The sequence below is a fragment of the Mobula birostris genome, chromosome 3 (genome assembly GCF_030028105.1).
Source record: "Mobula birostris isolate sMobBir1 chromosome 3, sMobBir1.hap1, whole genome shotgun sequence".
NCBI classification, from domain to species: domain Eukaryota; kingdom Metazoa; phylum Chordata; class Chondrichthyes; order Myliobatiformes; family Myliobatidae; genus Mobula; species Mobula birostris.
The window spans coordinates 151,778,133-151,794,563 of NC_092372.1; the positions used below are offsets into that span (position 1 = coordinate 151,778,133).

A 16,431-nucleotide genomic window follows, 5' to 3' on the forward strand; every position below is an offset into this window, starting at 1 on the left:
CTGGATTTATTCAACAAAGACAAACACAGGACAACATAAGGAGAACTCTGCACATATTAGAACAGGCTAATAAGAACGAGACAGAGACAATGGTAGTAGGATTGGACGCTGAGAAAGCTTTTGATTCGGTTAGTTGGGCATTCCTATACAGAGTGTTAGGAAGATTCGGCTTTCAAGAAAAGTTTATTAAAGTAATTCAGACTCTATATGACAGCCCTACAGCCCGAATTAAGATAAATGGGGACCTCTCTGACTCCTTCATCTTAGAGAGAGGCACTAGACAGGGATGCCCAATTTCTCCTCTCCTTTTTGCACTATATATTGAACCACTTGCCCAACTAATAAGACAGAGCGAAATCGTAAAAGGTATCAAGGTGGCAGGGATTGAACAGAAAGTGGCGTTATTCGCAGATGATGTTTTGGTCTATCTGAGTGAACCAGAAAAATCATTTATAGGATTGTTTACACTGTTGGATGACTTTGGGAAAATATCAGGTTATAAAATAAATGTAAAGAAAACGCAGGTTATGTCCCTAAATTATACACCATCCAAAAAGTTGCAGGATACATATGATCTTAAGTGGGAAGCTAAATCATTAAAATATTTAGGAATAACCCTGCCGAAGGATCTTTCAACACTGTCACAGGTAAATTATGGGCCATTAATCTCAGAGATAAAAGCAGATATGCATAGATGGAATCTTATCCTCTTTTTAAGTTTAAATTCAAGGATAAATACTACCAAAATGAATATTCTTCCTCGGTTATTGTATCTTTTCCGTACTTTACCGGTGGAGGTGGATGATAATCAATTCAGGGAATGGGACAAATGGATTTCCCGCTTTATTTGGCAAGGAAAGAAACCTAGAATTCGATATAACACCTTACAGTTAGGGAAGGAAGGAGGAGGTATGGTTCTTCCTTGCCTGAGAAATTATTTTTATGCCTCACAGATAACCCCTCTGTTATATTGGTGTAATAGGGAATATAAGGCTAGATGGAAGGAAATAGAATTTGGATTAGTTGACAGTTTTCCTCTTCAGGCCTCAATAGCTGACAAAGGATTGATGGCCCAGTTGGAAAAATTTAAAAACGCTTGGATAAATCTTACATTAAAAGTATGGCAGAAGGTGGTTAATTCATGTGGAATTAATAACATGTTAAAACTCTTTAGATGGTGTGCATATGATACCGAATTCCTTCCCAACAGAGGAGATAAAAGATTTGAGCTATGGATAAAGAAAAGTCTTACAACCTACCTCTCATTTATAGATAAAAGAGTATTACAAAGTTTCCAAATCCTGCAGGACAAACATGGCCTAGAACATAATGACTTTTTTAGGTACCTTCAAGTACGAAACTATGTTAACCAGAGTTGTAGATATACAGACCTATCAACAGTAGAATTAGAATTTTTCAAGATTCTGAATTCGGCTTGCAGTTCAATACCTAGTAAATCAGTTTCTCGATTATATAATGCACTCTCCCATGCTAAAAATGTAAATACACTGTATATTAAAGAGAAGTGGGAGAAAGAAGCAGGGTTGGTACTTTCAGAGGAGGCTTGGGGGAAAATCTGCAACTTTCAATGGTCCTCGACTAATTCTTTGACTTGGAGAGAACATTGTTGGAAAAATATTATAAGATACTTCAAGACCCCATATCAGGAAAAATATAAAGATACAAATGTGATGTGTTGGAGAAGGTGCGTCTCCAAGGAGGCAAATCATTTTCATATTTTTTGGGATTGCCCTAAATTAAGTCTATTTTGGGAAGGTATTCATAGAACATTAGTTAGGGTACTTAGGTCCCAGATACCTCTGAACTTTGAGACGCTCTATTTGGGGCACGTATTGTTTCTTGAACAGAAGGAAGATATAAAGTTGCTGCAGGCCCTCTTAGCGGCAAGTAAGAAATCAATCACTAGAAAATGGCTAAATCCAATACCACCTACATTAGAAGATTGGTACGAAATTATTTTGGAAATATTTAAAATGGAAAAGTTGACTTACTCCCTGAGAACTCAAAAAGAAAAATTTTATCAAATCTGGAATAAATGGATTGAATATATAACCCCAATGCGAGCAGACTTTAGATGACTCTCCTAATGATTTATACTGTTCTTCTCATCAACACAGTAATATTGCTAACGTAAGCACCCCTAGTCTAAATGTTTGTTTTTTTTGTTTTCTTTTGGAAAATAGAGAATTAACACAAGTAAAGGGAAAGATTTGGGAAAGGGATAAAAAAATGAAAAAATTAAGTAAATAGGTACATAGGGATTGGATAATTATGTCTGTGGGCAGGAGCAAGCATGAACAAATTAGGATATAAACACCTACAATGGTTGATACATAGGCTTATATACAACATTTTGGACCAGTGGAAATGGTCCAGAAGGGTTATATGGAAACTATTATTACCATTTTTCTTAATAACTAATTCCATTATTTAGCCTAATAGGTTAGATTTACCACAGTACATAATTATCTATTTAAATGTTTATTTTCCTTTTATATCATCTCAATGTGTACTTAAGAATGTATAAATAATTGTAGTTTTATACATATAAAAAATTGGAAAAGGTTATATGTGTGAAAAAAGTACATGATATTTGTGAATTCCTTATCCAAATAAAAATAAAATTTAAAAAAAAACCTACAGCACAGTACCAGCCCTTCGGCCCACAAAACTGTGCCACACATGTCCTTACCTAAGAAATTACCTAGGGTTACCCATAGCCCTCTATTTTTCTGAGCTCCATATACCTGTCCAGGAGTCTCTTAAAAGACCCTATTGTATACGCCTCCACCACCGTCGCCAGCAGCCCATTCCACGCACTCACCACTCTCTGCATAAAAAACTTACCCCTGATATCTCCCTTGTATCTTCCAAGCACCTTAAAACTGCGCCCTCTCGTACTAGCCATTTCAACTCCGAGAGAAAGCCTCTGACTATCCACAGGATCAATGCCTTTCATCATCCTGTACACCTCTATCAGGTCACCTCTCATCCTCCATTGCTCCAAGGAAAAAAAGCCAAGTTCACTCAACCTATTCTCATAAGGCATGCTCCCCAATCCAGGCAACATCCTTGTAAATCTCCTCTGCACCCTTTCTATGGTTTCCACGTCCTTCCCATACTGAGGCAACCAGAACTAAGCACAATACTCCAAGTGGGGTCTGACCAGAGTCCTATATAGCTGCAACATTACCTCTCACCTCCTAAACCCAATCCCACAATTCATGAAGGCCAAAACACTGTAGGCTTTCTTAACCACAGAGTCAACACGTGCAACAGCTTTGAGTGTCCTATGGACACAGACCCCAAGATCCCTCTGATCCTCCACACTGCCAAGAGTCTTACCATTAATACTATATTCTGCCACCATATTTGACCTACCAAAATGAACCACCTCACACTTATCTGGGTTGAACTCCATCTGCCACTGCTCAGCCCAGTTTTGCATCCTATCAATGTCCCGTTGTAACCTCTGACAACCTTCCACACTATCCGCAACACCTCCAACTTTTGTGTCATCAGCAAATTTACTAACCCATCCCTCCACTTCTTCATCCAGGTCATTTATAAAAATCACAAAGAGTAGGGGTCCCAGAACAGATCCCTGAGGCACACCACTGGTGACCGACCTCCATGCAAAATATGACCCACCTACAACCACTCTTTGCCTTCTGTGGGCAAGCCAGTTCTGGATCCACAAAGCATTTCCTCTTGGATCCCATGCCTTCTTACTTTGACAATAAGTCTTGCATGGGGTACCTTGTCAAATGTCTTGCTGAAATCCATATACACTCCATCAGGGGTCCCCAACCTTTTTGCACCGCGGACCAGTTTAATATTGACAATATTCTTGCGGACCGGCCCGGTGGGGGGTGGGGTGGGGGGGGGGTGTTAAATGTGACCGGAATATAGGGGATGTCAACTATAACAAATGTAATATTAAACACACACAGCGCATATTTTCCTCACAGGAACGTAGTGATAAATCAATTATAACAGTGGTCCCAAACCTCCAGGCCACGAAGAATGCAGTGGTACAGCGGTGGCCGGAAAGCACCCAGCACATCTTTAAGAAAAAAGCCGAAATGAACAAGCTAATTAATTAGGTGCCACCCGGCACATAAATGTCAGCTCAGATCAGAGGCGACGCCCTGGGCTTGTTTTCCTGCAACAACACGGTCTCATTGAGGGGTGATGGGAGACAACGATACTCGAAGGGGGTTCCTTATGTCCAGTCTATTCCGCAATTTAGTTTTCATTGCATTCATTGCAGAAAACTCTGCTTCGCAGCGATATGATGTTGGAATTGGAAGCAATGTTTTCGGTGCTTTCGTGGCTATCTCAGGATTTTTAGCCTTAACTTTGATCCAGAATGCTTGCAGAGATGTTATGTCAAACATACTTTTCAGCCCACCGTCGCTTGCAAGCTCGAGGAGTTGATCTTTTTCCCGCGCTCACATGGATGATTCACCAGAAACATTCACAAATGGGTCATGAACCCATTCCTTTGCATGTCTTGGGTCATTTGCGTCTTGGGTCATTTGCGTCTTGGGGCACTGATGACCTCGCGTGCGTTAAAATTCAACAGTGTGTGACAGGGAATGAGGAAAGGTGCAGCTGACTCATATCATTTCATATCGCCAAATCATATCGTTTCCTCGCGACCCGCGGCCCGGCAGCACATGCTTTGCGGCCCGTTACCGGTCCGTGGCCCGGTGGTTGGGGACCACTGCTCTACCATCATCAATGTGTTTAGTCACATCCTCAAAAAATTCAATCAGGCTCATAAGGCATGACCTGCCTTTCACAAAGCCATGCTGACTATTCTTAATCATATTCCTCCAGCATTTTATGAGGAATACACACAAGTTCATTTGACGTTTTACCACTGAGTCAAGAGTACTCTGTAAGTTGCTGAGTTGATGTTTAGACTTGCTATTATTCCAGTGGAGTTGTTGACCTTCAATAACAGGCAAGTTTAAGTTTATTTGTTCATTTTTTTTCATTTCAATGTATTTATGTTTTTAAATAGTTAACAGCATTTGTGTATTTTTCAATTTACAATTTTTGCTAAGATTTGTTTTTGGTACTTGATTTTTTTCAACTGTTTCCAAATGTTTGTGATCATCAGGTACACTCAGAAATAGTGAAAAAGCCTTCTCAAGGATGTCAGAAGGCCAACAGGGCAGTCCCAGGACATTACTCTCCACTGCCTGAGACCTAATCATCATTAACAACTTTCTCTGTCTTGGAAGGGCCACAACAGTGACATTTGCAGGACATGAGCAGTCTCACTGCAACAGGAATGTACTTTGGTCTCAGAACTGGCACAGAGAACAAGGCGGCAGAATTTAGGATCAGTTTGACTGACCGCAACATTACCATGATAATCCTGTCCTCGACAGGAAGCTTTATGATCCAGAATCCGTTGTTTGTATGATACTGAAAAAAACACTTGTATATAAAATTGTTCAGGTACATTTTATTGGAAGGCAAAGTTAGAAGGTGATCATTTCAAATAAAACTCCTGGAAATGTTTCACAGTCTAGACAGGTAATGCTATTTTGAATGTAAGCCCATATAATAGTTCAATTTCAATGGAAATTATAATGTTCAAGATGGAATACTTTGAATGTTTTTCTTGGAGGTTAAGAAAGTTAAAGGGCAGCACAACATTTACTGTTATCTCAATCTAGTCTACTTACAGGTCCTAAATGATGTATATAATCAGATAAAAATTATATGTCCCTGGTTTATTACACTGTACAATGGAAAGTGTGGGTCCAAGCTCCCACTCCTTATAGTTATGCATCAAATCAAGCTGGCTTTTCACTGTATTTGAATGGAGTACTGTACTTTAAGAAATGCATTCTTTCAGATGAATCCATCTGCCTGCTCAGGAATATGTAATTGAAGAATTATTTTTCTAATATAAAATAGAAGAGGTCATGTCCAAATATCACCAAAAGCAAATTTATGGATTGCTGTTTGTGGGCTCTTAATATGTACAAGTGTACTACATGCAGTATTTCTCTACATTACAATGGGACATCACCTCATTAGTATTTATTGGAATCTTGCAGTCACAAAACAACTGCAGTAAATAGTTGGTCCATGGCCTCCTGTGCTGCCGCGATAAAGCCACTCTCAGGCTGGAGAAGCAACACCTCATATTCCATTTCAGTAGCCTCCAACCTGATGGCATGACCAGTGATTTCTCTAACTTACAGTACTCTTTCCTCTCCCCCTTCCCTCTTCTTCCATACTCCACTCTGGCTCCTCTGTTACCTCTTCTCTTCTCCTCACCTACCTATCCCCTCCTGCTGGTGCTCCTCTTCCTTCCCTTTCTCCCACAGTGCACTCTCCTCTCTTCTCCGATCAGATTCAGAATCAGAATCAGGTTTATTATCACTGGCATGTGATGCAAATTTGTTAATTTAGCAGCAGCAGTTCAATGCAATACATAACCTAGAAGAGAAAAAAATAAAAATAATAAATAAACAAGTAAATCAATTACAGAATACATATATTGAATAGATTTTAAAACATGCAAAACAACAGAAATACTGTATATTAAAAAAAGTGAGGTAGTGTCCAAGGATTTAATGTCCATTTAGAAATCGGATGGCAGAGGGGAAGAAGCTGTTCCTGAATTGCTGAGTGTGTGTCTTCAGGTTTCTGTACCTCCTACCTGATGGTAACAGTGAGAAAAGGGCATGCCCTGGGTGCTGGAGGTCCTTAATAATGAACGCTGCCTTTCTGAGACACCGCTCCCTGAAGATGACCTGGTTATTTTGTAGGCTAGTACTCAAGATGGAGCTGACTAGATTTACAATGCTCTGCAGCTTCTTTCGGTCCTGTGCAGTAGCCTCACCCCCCCCCATACCAGACAGTGATGCAGCCAGTCAGAACGCTCTCCATAGTACAATTATAGAAGTTTTTGAGTGTACTTGTTGACACACCAAATCTCTTCAGTCTCCTAATGAAGTATAGCCGCTGTCTTGCCTTCTTTATAATTGCATCAATATGTTGGGACCAGGTTAGATCCTCAGAGATCTTGACACCAAGGAACTTGAAACTACTCACATTCTCCACTTCTGATCCCTCTACGAGGATTGGTATGTGTTTGTTTACCTTGTTACGTAACCGGTAACAATGAATATTAATCGAGACAGGTTTTATGAAAACAACCAAAATTTATTAAACACATATAAACGATAAGGGAAAAAAAAAACAAAGGAAAACTTTAACCGGAGGTTAAACAGGTATGCAGCCGTTCATCAACTCCACTCAGCTCTGCTTCTTAAAGCGTTAAATGCGAAAAGAGTTCTTAAAGCGATACAGTCAGATATAGTTCTTAAAGCGATAACTTCGAAAGTCCAACAGTTTTACACATTCAATTGGGAGAGACTTCCCTGGAGAAAGATTTCTTCACCGATGCACCTTTACTGCTGGCTCCGTCCACGGGATTCCCGATGCCGAAAATGAACAGTTTAAATCAACTGACCTTAAATTCCTTTAGAGAGAGAGAGCCTTTTTGCATGAACTCATTGCGCTATTGCAAGAGTTATCTCAATGCAGGTTCTCTTCAATGAAGACTCAATAAGGTCGATCCTTTATTAAACTGCCCAAACGATGCCAACTTCTCTCGATCCTTCACTTCGATGAATTCTTCACTCTCCCTTCAAAACTGTCAGAATTGTGTGAATTGGCACTTCCAGCCACAAATTTCCAGTCCAAATATCTTGTAAGAGAATGCACCTTCCATTTTAAAAATGAAACTGCGTCACAAAAACAAACACGCAACAGAAACGGAGGCACAACACGTTCTACCTGGAAATCTACAAACTCAAAAACCCACTGTGTCACCTGAGTCGACCCTTATATAGTCACGGGGGCACATGTCATCACGTGACCTCACATTGGTGGGAAAATCACATCAGGTGACCTCCAAAAGACCATTGCATCATTCTCACAAAAAAAAACATATCTCCTTAAGCATGTAACAATCTCACCACTCCTGAAGTCTACAATCAGCTCTTCTGTATTACTGACGTTGAGTGCCAGGTTGTTGCTGCAGCACCACTCCACTAGTTAGCATATCTCACTCCTGTACGCCCTCTCATCACCACCCACGATTCTACCAACAATGGTTGTATCATCAGCAAATTTATAGATGGTATTTGAGCTATGCCTAGCCGCACAGTCATAGGTATAGAGAGAGTAGAGCAGTGGGCTAAGCACACACCCCTGAGGTTGATCGTCAGCGAGGAAGATTCGTTATCACCAATCCACACAGACTGTGGTCTTCCAGTTAGGAAGTCAAGAATCCAATTGCAGAGGGAGGTATATAGCCCCAGGTTCTGCAACTTCTCAATCAGGATTGTGGGAATGATGGTAATAAATGCTGAGTTCATTACCAGCATCCTGGTGGTGGTGTTTGTGTTGTCCAGGTGGTCTAAAGCTGTGTGGAGAGCCACTGAGATTGCATCTGCCATTGACCTATTGTGGAAATAGGCAAATTGCAATGAGTCCAAGTCCTTGCTGAGGCAGGAATTCCATCTAGTCATGACCAACCTCTCAAAGTATTTCATCACTGTCGATGTGAGTACTACCGGGTGATAGTCATTAAGGCAGCTCACATTATTCTTCTTAGACACTGGGTATAATTGTTGCCTTTTTGAAGCAAGTGGGAACTTCCACCCAAAGCAGTGAGAGGTTGAAATTGTCCTTGTTGGTTGACACAGGTTTTCAGAGCCTTACCAGGTACTCCATCAGGACCTTCCATCTTGTGAGGGTTCACTTTCTTTAAAAACAGCCTAATATTGGCCTTGAGACAGAGATCACAGGGTCATCAGGTGCAGCAGGGATCTTCACAGCTGTAGTTATTTTCTCCCTTTCAAAGCGTGCATAGAAGGCATTGAGTTCATCTGGTAGTGAATCATCGCTGCCATTCATGCTATTGGGTTTCGCTTTGTAGGAAGCAATGGCTTGCAGCCCCTGTCAGAGTTGCCATGCATCCGATGTTGCCTCCAACCTCATTTGAAATTGCCTCTTCACCCGTGAAATAGCCCTCCGCAAATTAAACCTGGCTTTCTGGTACAGGGCTGGATCGCAAGACTTGAATGCCACAGATCTAGCCTTCAGCAGATGACGTACCTCCTGGTTCTTCCACAGCTTTTGATTCGTTCTTCATCAGCCTCCTTTTTACCATTTCCACGTATCACCTTCCAGCTTCTCACCATCCCTCCTCCCCCACCCAGTCAGTTTTACATTTCATCTTCTGCCTTGTTCTCCTTTTCCTTTCCCCCACCTCCACTACCACTTTCTTACTGTGGTTTCTTTCCCCTTCCTTTCCAGTCCTGATGAAATGTCATCTTTATTCTTTTCTGCAGATGGTGCTAGGCCTTCTGAGTTCCTCTAGCACTTTCTACGTGTTACTCTGGATTTCCAGCATCTGCAGAATCTCTTGTGTTTAGTATCTTTTATTACCTGTCTGCACTAAGCATATGCGGAGTGGCTGCAGCTGAAGGGAAATCTATGTGAACAGTGTTGTGATGCTCCCAAGAGACCATTTGGTGTTAGAAGAATCTACGTTATATGCCTACAGCAAAACTAATATGCATGAGCAGTTTTAGAAACAAGACATTGTTTGCATTTTCACAAACACAATTATCCTTACATTTTTCCATCAATGTTGTCACTGCTGTGGAAGTGTAATAAAAATGTATTTTCTCTATTCATCTACGCTGCTAACAGCTATGTATGATCATGAGTGGAGTTAAAGCACTTTATTTTGATTACTTTTACAATATGCTATATCTCTTCTAGTAAAATCTATAAGCCCTCCATTAGCAGGAGAAATATTTTTAAACCTGCTATTAAAAAGCCTTCATGAAGATCCTGGCGTGGTATGATTTATGTCTTCAGTCTAGTTTACTTAATAATGTCTAGTACTTGTGATATATTACATCTTTTTTGTCCTCACCATTAGCTGTTCTGTACAATAGAATACCAATAAAATTGCACCAGATCAAAAGAAGGTTAAAAACTGGTATGCTTAAAGTCATAGGAACAATTTTTATTTCAGATATATATCACCACTCCTCCAGTCAATACTTGATTTCATGTAGAAATTGATCTCAGTGGGTGCTCTGTGCTGAAATTTCAAGAGTTGTTTAAATGTCATTGAAAATCTCTACCTTTTCATCAAGACCACTTATGGTTTGTGGATCTGCTAGCGCCTTACCAATGGGCATAACTTAATGAAATCTGCACTTGTTTTCACCGGAAAACCTGAATGCCTAAATCAGAATCCGTTGACAAAATTGAAATGAATTGGCCTTTGAGCTTTTGTCAAACTGAAACAGAACTCATTTTGATTCATTTCCAGATCAGTAACGTGTAAAAGCACACAGATTAGGGCATGCTGGTATCTAAGCAAGTACAACTAATAAATAAAAATACACCCAAATACACCAATAGGACCAAGATATTTATTTCCCAAGTTTGCTGGTAATATATTTGTATTAAAATACAATTTATAAATATAATACTTTTACATAATTTATGTTTAAAACATTATTTTCAAAGTACCTATATAAAAAAAATGTTCAATTCTTGTTGCAAGTGTGCCTTTCATGTTTTCCTCTCACACTTAACTTCAATATAGGCCTTGCTGTCCCACAGATCCAAAACTTTCATGTAGCTTTCACCTGACTCAAACATATCTGGGATTTAAACTAATCCACAATGAATCTCTATAAACCCCACCTCAAAATGTGAAATGCACTTACCTGAAAGAGCAAATAGTTCTAACTTCTTCATTCTGTGGGCCGTTAACGAACAATGTTATCTAAATGTTGAAGTTATGTATTAAACAAATAAAACCTATGAAAAATATTGCCAGGCTATATAGAACCCAACTACCTATTTGATTGTCCCCTAGGGTTGGTCCTAACTCTGGTTTCACATAAAGTTATTGAATTTATGGCACAAGGTTAACAAATATGAAAATCATTGTTTCTCTGTAGTTTCTCTCATCCAAGTGCCTTCCTTAAGGTAATCAAACTTGGGCAGGTGTGGGGTAGGGGTAACTTGAGTGCTCTTATTAGACATCATTCCAGTTTACAAAGCTGGTTTTCTTTGCTCTACTTTCACTGGACAGTCAGAAGTGAAATCTGAATCCATTTCCACCGATTCAGAATAAGATCAAATTATTGAGAGAAAAGTTGCAGAATAATATTCTTCTTTCTCTCTTTAGTGTAGTAAACACAGAAATTATGAACTCAAATAGCCAGGATATCATTCCAAGGCTAATCCAGTTAAGCCTGCATAAAGCTGGTATGTAGTTATGGTAATGATGTCAATAAAAAAAAATTTATAAGATAATTTTCATGGCTTACCTGATCCTGAGCATTTGGTTCCTGTCTTTCTCTCTGTTCTAATCATATGACTTGGGAATTTGTTTTAAGCTCTAAGTATCAATGAACATATATGTCACCATATACAACCCAGAGATACATTTGCCTGTGGGTGTACCCAGCAAATCTAAAGAATAGTAACTATAACTGGATCAGTGAAAGACCACCCAACTAGGGCGTTCAACCAAAGTGCAGAAAACAACAAAGTGTGCAAATGCAAATATAAATATATAGCAATAAATAACGAGAACATGAGATGAAGATTCTTTGAAAGTGAGTCCATTGGCTGTGGGAACATTTCAATGATGGGTCAAGTGAAGTTGAGTGTGCTCTCTATCCCCTTTTGTTCAAGAGCCTTAGGGTTGAGGGGTAGTAAGTGTTCTTGAAGCTAGTAGTTCAAGTCCTTAGGCTCTTATACTTCCGGCAAGATGGTGACATGTTCGGTCACAGAGGCTTCTACAGGGTCAACAAAAGGTGCTATTGTTCAATTTAAACGTATTTCTAATGATTACACGATCAGGTTATACATTAAAAACTTAAAGTACTGCAGGTTTGCCCCATCAGCGAGTTGCTTGCTGGCGGAGATAATGAAGGAGCTGCGCAATGTGCTGCTGCCTGAGTCAATGGAGGCTTAGAGTCTTATGGTGAGTGGCCATCATGGTCGCTTTTTTTGTGATCGTAAGGCCCCCTTGGACGTTGTTAATCTGGGATGTCGCAAGTTTGATTCACTGATTTATTGGATGAGAGCGGGGCCAGGTGGCAGGGGAGCTGTGTGGTCTTGGTTGTAGCAAGATCTAGTTATCAAACCATGGTGCCACCTGTTTGCAGCCGCCAGGAATGAGGGCAGGAAGCCAGTGCACTCCCTTGGGGCTGGTGTGTTGCAACATCCAGAACACAGTCGGCGTTGCTCTCCCAGGGTTTTGTTCGGCAGAAGACAAACTCTGTTATGGTTGACTGCAGATTTTGGCAGCACTCAAAGGACTTGGGGCCTCAGGCTGCGGGGTTGCCTGCTTTATAGCTGTCACAGGAGAGGCATTCCAGTTGTGGTCCACGGAAGATTTCAATGGACTGAATGGTCTGGAATATATATTGCTTGGTTGTATTTGTATTTTACTAGTACTCTATATGTGTTTGTATGTGCGAAGACTGAGCCTCAAGCTACCGTGTTGCCTGGGGGGTGTGGGGGAGGTATTGGGATTGGTGTGGCACGACGTTCTGTCTGCAGTCAGTGCTGCCCCCCAGTGTTCACCCAGTGGGAGACAGTCTCCATTGTGGTCAACTGTGGATTGATAGCACAGGTTTTGGGACTCTTTCATTGCATAATAGTGATACCATTTGTGCTTGCTATCTTGTTTGTGCTTTGTGCGACTACTGGTACTGTGTTTTGCATCTTGACTCTGGCGTAATGCTGTCTTGCTTGGCTGTATTCATGAGTATTCATGTATAGTTGAACAATTAAACTTGAATCGAATTGTACCTTCTACCTGATGGCAGCAGCAAGAAAAGCGCGTGACCTGGGTGATGGATGCTGCCCTCCTACAGCAGTGCTTCATGTAGTTGTACTGAATGGTTGGGAGGGATTTACCTGGGATGTATTGGGCTGAATCCACTACTCTCTGAAGGATTTTCTGTTCAAGGGCATTAGTACTTCCACACCAGGCCATGATGAAGTTAATTCAATATACTCTCCACTACACATCTATAGAAGTTTGTTAAAGTTTTAGGTGACATGCCAAATCTCTGCAAACTTGTAAGTAGAGGTACTGCCATGCTTTCTTCTCAATTGCACTTACTGGGTCCAGTACAGGTCCTCCAAAATAGTAACACCCAGGAATTCAAAGTTGCTGACCCTCTCCACCTCTGATCCTCTGCTGAGGACAGGTTCTTGGGCTTCTGGTTTCCCTTTCCTGAAGTCTACAATCAGTTCTTTGGTCTTGCTGACATTGAGTGAGAGGTTATTGTTATAAAACCACTCAGCTGGATTTTCAATGTCCTTCCTTATATGCTGATTTGTCACCACCTTTGATTCAGCCTATGACAGCGGTGTCATCAGCAAACATGAATATGGCATTGGAGGTGTGCTTAGCCATACAGTCATAAGTATAAAGCGAGTAGAGCAGGGGGCTAAACACACATTTTTATGGCGTACCTGTACCGATGGAGTCTGTGGAGGAGACGTTGTAGCCAATCTGAACTGTCTGGGGTCTACAAGTGACGAAATGCAAGATCCAATTGCACAAGAAGGTATTGAGGCCAAGGTTGTGGAGCTTATTGATTAGTTTTGAGGGGATGATGGTATTGAATGCAGAGCCATAGTCTAAATAAAAGGCATTCCGATGTATACACCTTTGCTATCCAGATATTCCAGACTGTAGACTCAGTGATGAAGGACTGTGAGTTATAATGCACTTACTTAAGACAATCCCGACTTGATCTACAAATGGTTAAAGTGCTTGGCTCTCAGCTGAAAGGTCATAGAATCAAGTATGAAACCCTGTCAAGTACTTTGTCTTTTCTTGAGCAGTCCCTCATGGACAAGAATGACTTGCTTCCATTGCAAGTTTAGTAATCCTCATGAGGTCAATGTGGGAACTACCACAAATAGGGTAGGATCCGTGTAAGCAGAACAAGTGCTACACATGCCCTTACACTTCCTCCCTTACCACCATTCAGGGCCCCAAACAGTCCTTCCAGCTGAGGCAACACTTCACCTGTGAGTCAGCTGGGGTGATATACTGCGTCCGGTGCTCCCGATGTGGCCTTTTATATATTGGCGAGACCCGATGCAGACTGGGAGACCACTTTGCTGAACATCTACGCTCTGTCCGCCAGAGAAAGCAGGATCTCCCAGTGGCCACACATTTTAATTCCACATCCCATTCCCATTCTGACCTGTCTATCCACGGCCTCCTCTACTGTAAAGATGAAGCCACACTCAGGTTGGAGGAACAACACCTTATATTCTGTCTGGGTAGCCTCCAACCTGATGGCATGAACATCGACTTCTCTAACTTCCGCTAAGGCCCCACCTCCCCCTCGTACCCCATCTGTTACTTATTTTTATGCACATTCTTTCTCTCACTCTCCTTTTTCTCCCTCTGTCCCTCTGAATATACCTCTTGCCCATTCTCTGGGTCCCCCCCCCCCCGTCTTTCTTCCCGGACCTCCTGTCCCATGATCCCCTCGTATCCCCTTTTGCCTATCACCTGTCCAGCTCTTGGCTCCATCCCTACCCCTCCTGTCTTCTCCTATCATTTTGGATCTCCCCCTCCCCCTCTCAAATCCCTTACTCACTCTTCCTTCAGTTAGTCCTGACGAAGGGTCTTGGCCTGAAATGTCGACTGTACCTCTTCCTAGAGATGCTGCCTGGCCTGCTGCGTTCACCAGCAACTTTGATGTGTGTTGCTTGAATTTCCAGCATCTGTAGAATTCCTGTTGTTAGGGTAGGATGTGCCTGATGGAGTGGGCACGATGGAGAAGCTTGATAGAATGCTGCTTTCAAGCTTCTACAAGGCTTCAGTTGTTTTCCTAATGCATGAATCTTGGTTCTCAGTGCTACCCCAGTTGCTTGTTTTCCCACTCTGAGCAGTGAGCGGCCAGGGATTCCCAAACATCAATGGAAATATCACATTCTTCATGGAAACTTTGAGTACATCCTTGAATCTTTCTCTGTCAGCCTAGCAACCTCTTCCCATGATAGAGCTCAGAATAGTGTTCAGATGGCAAGCAGGCAATGTAGCCTTCTGATGAAGCCAATTGAGCATAACTTGTGCCTCAATCCTAGACCTGGGAGGGATACTGCTACTGATTTGCTTGACCTTCCTGTGAATCTGAAGAATTTTACGGCATCTGCATTAGCGGTATTTTTCCAGTTCCTTGAGATATCCACTGCAGACAGCACAGTTTTCAGGAATATTTGAAGGGCTGGGATCATTGCTGCCCAGTTGATCACAAGTTTTGTACCAGGTCTGAAATCTTGGTCTGCAAGTAAACCTTTCTTCACCAAAGGCTGTGATGGCTCACGGAACCCAGTGATGATGCCAAGATCCAACTCCTGTTATAGTTCATGTTTTCCAAGGTCTCATCCTGAACCCTCAATGCCTGAGGTAGGTTGGTAGATCATTTTATTTGGTTGTATCATTGTCACTTAGCAATGAATTTGCAGTAATATTTTATTTCTTATTTAAATAAGTTTTAGAAACAGCCAATGTGGTAGGTGATCCATCTTATTGTTTCCAAGTTTTTACATCTGTGAAATTCTGGAGCATGTTAAGGTCAATAAGAATGAAGTGTTTGAGGTCTTCGTGAACAAAAAGATGTACAAATCCATTAAAATGATGCATTCCAGGCTATCATGACAGGCAAGGAAGAAAATTGCTGGGATATATTAAAATCTTACCTGGCTACTGGGGAAGTACCATATGATTGCAGGACACCAAATGTGGTGCCTTTATTCAAGAAGAACAGCAGGGGCAAGTCAGGTAATTACAGGCCAATTGGTCAAATGTCAGTGAAAAAAATGTTGCAAAGGAGTTACAGTAGTATTAATCTAGTTAGAGATTGATCAGAAACACTGGAAAATATGATCTAGGTATAACAAAAATGTGGCTTAAAAACAGGCAGCACATGGAAGCTTAACATTCCAGGGTACAGGTTTTGTACAAGACAAAGAGGGGAAAAATTGAGGGTGGGCTATTGGTACAGTATATACAAGAAACAATGCTCAAGCCAAGAAAATTTTCATTAGCAATAACTCGGGCCTGAGATTCATCATTGAAGAACCTTGACAGCAGTCAGTAAAGCCAACGAGGACCACAGACAGCAAAGACCTACCTTGAGGTCTCCAACTAAGTGAGAGAAGGTGAGTACCAGCACCACCTGAGGCAGGAGGCCAATCATTGTGAAGACCAGAGAAGCCTAGAGATAGCAGCAAAGAGACCTGTGGCTCACCACAAGTGTAACAAGTGTTTGGGATGCACTCAGACAT

The 16,431-nt window shown here is 41.3% G+C and overlaps 1 protein-coding gene across 8 annotated transcripts in view; it reads right to left on the minus strand.

Moving 5' to 3' along the window:
- Positions 1–16,431, minus strand: part of LOC140195327 (uncharacterized) — a 63,751-nt gene that overhangs the window by 34,873 nt on the left and 12,447 nt on the right. For 6 of the 8 annotated variants that reach the window (XM_072253453.1, XM_072253452.1, XM_072253450.1 and 3 more), the window contains exon 2: positions 6,332–6,489. The exons of 1 other annotated variant lie outside the window; for it this stretch is intronic. The gene's annotated coding sequence lies outside the window, so the exon portion shown is untranslated. Of the gene's footprint in view, positions 1–6,331; positions 6,490–10,514; positions 11,901–16,431 lie in introns of those variants that run through there. One more of the 8 variants, XM_072253457.1, reaches the window with a different exon arrangement.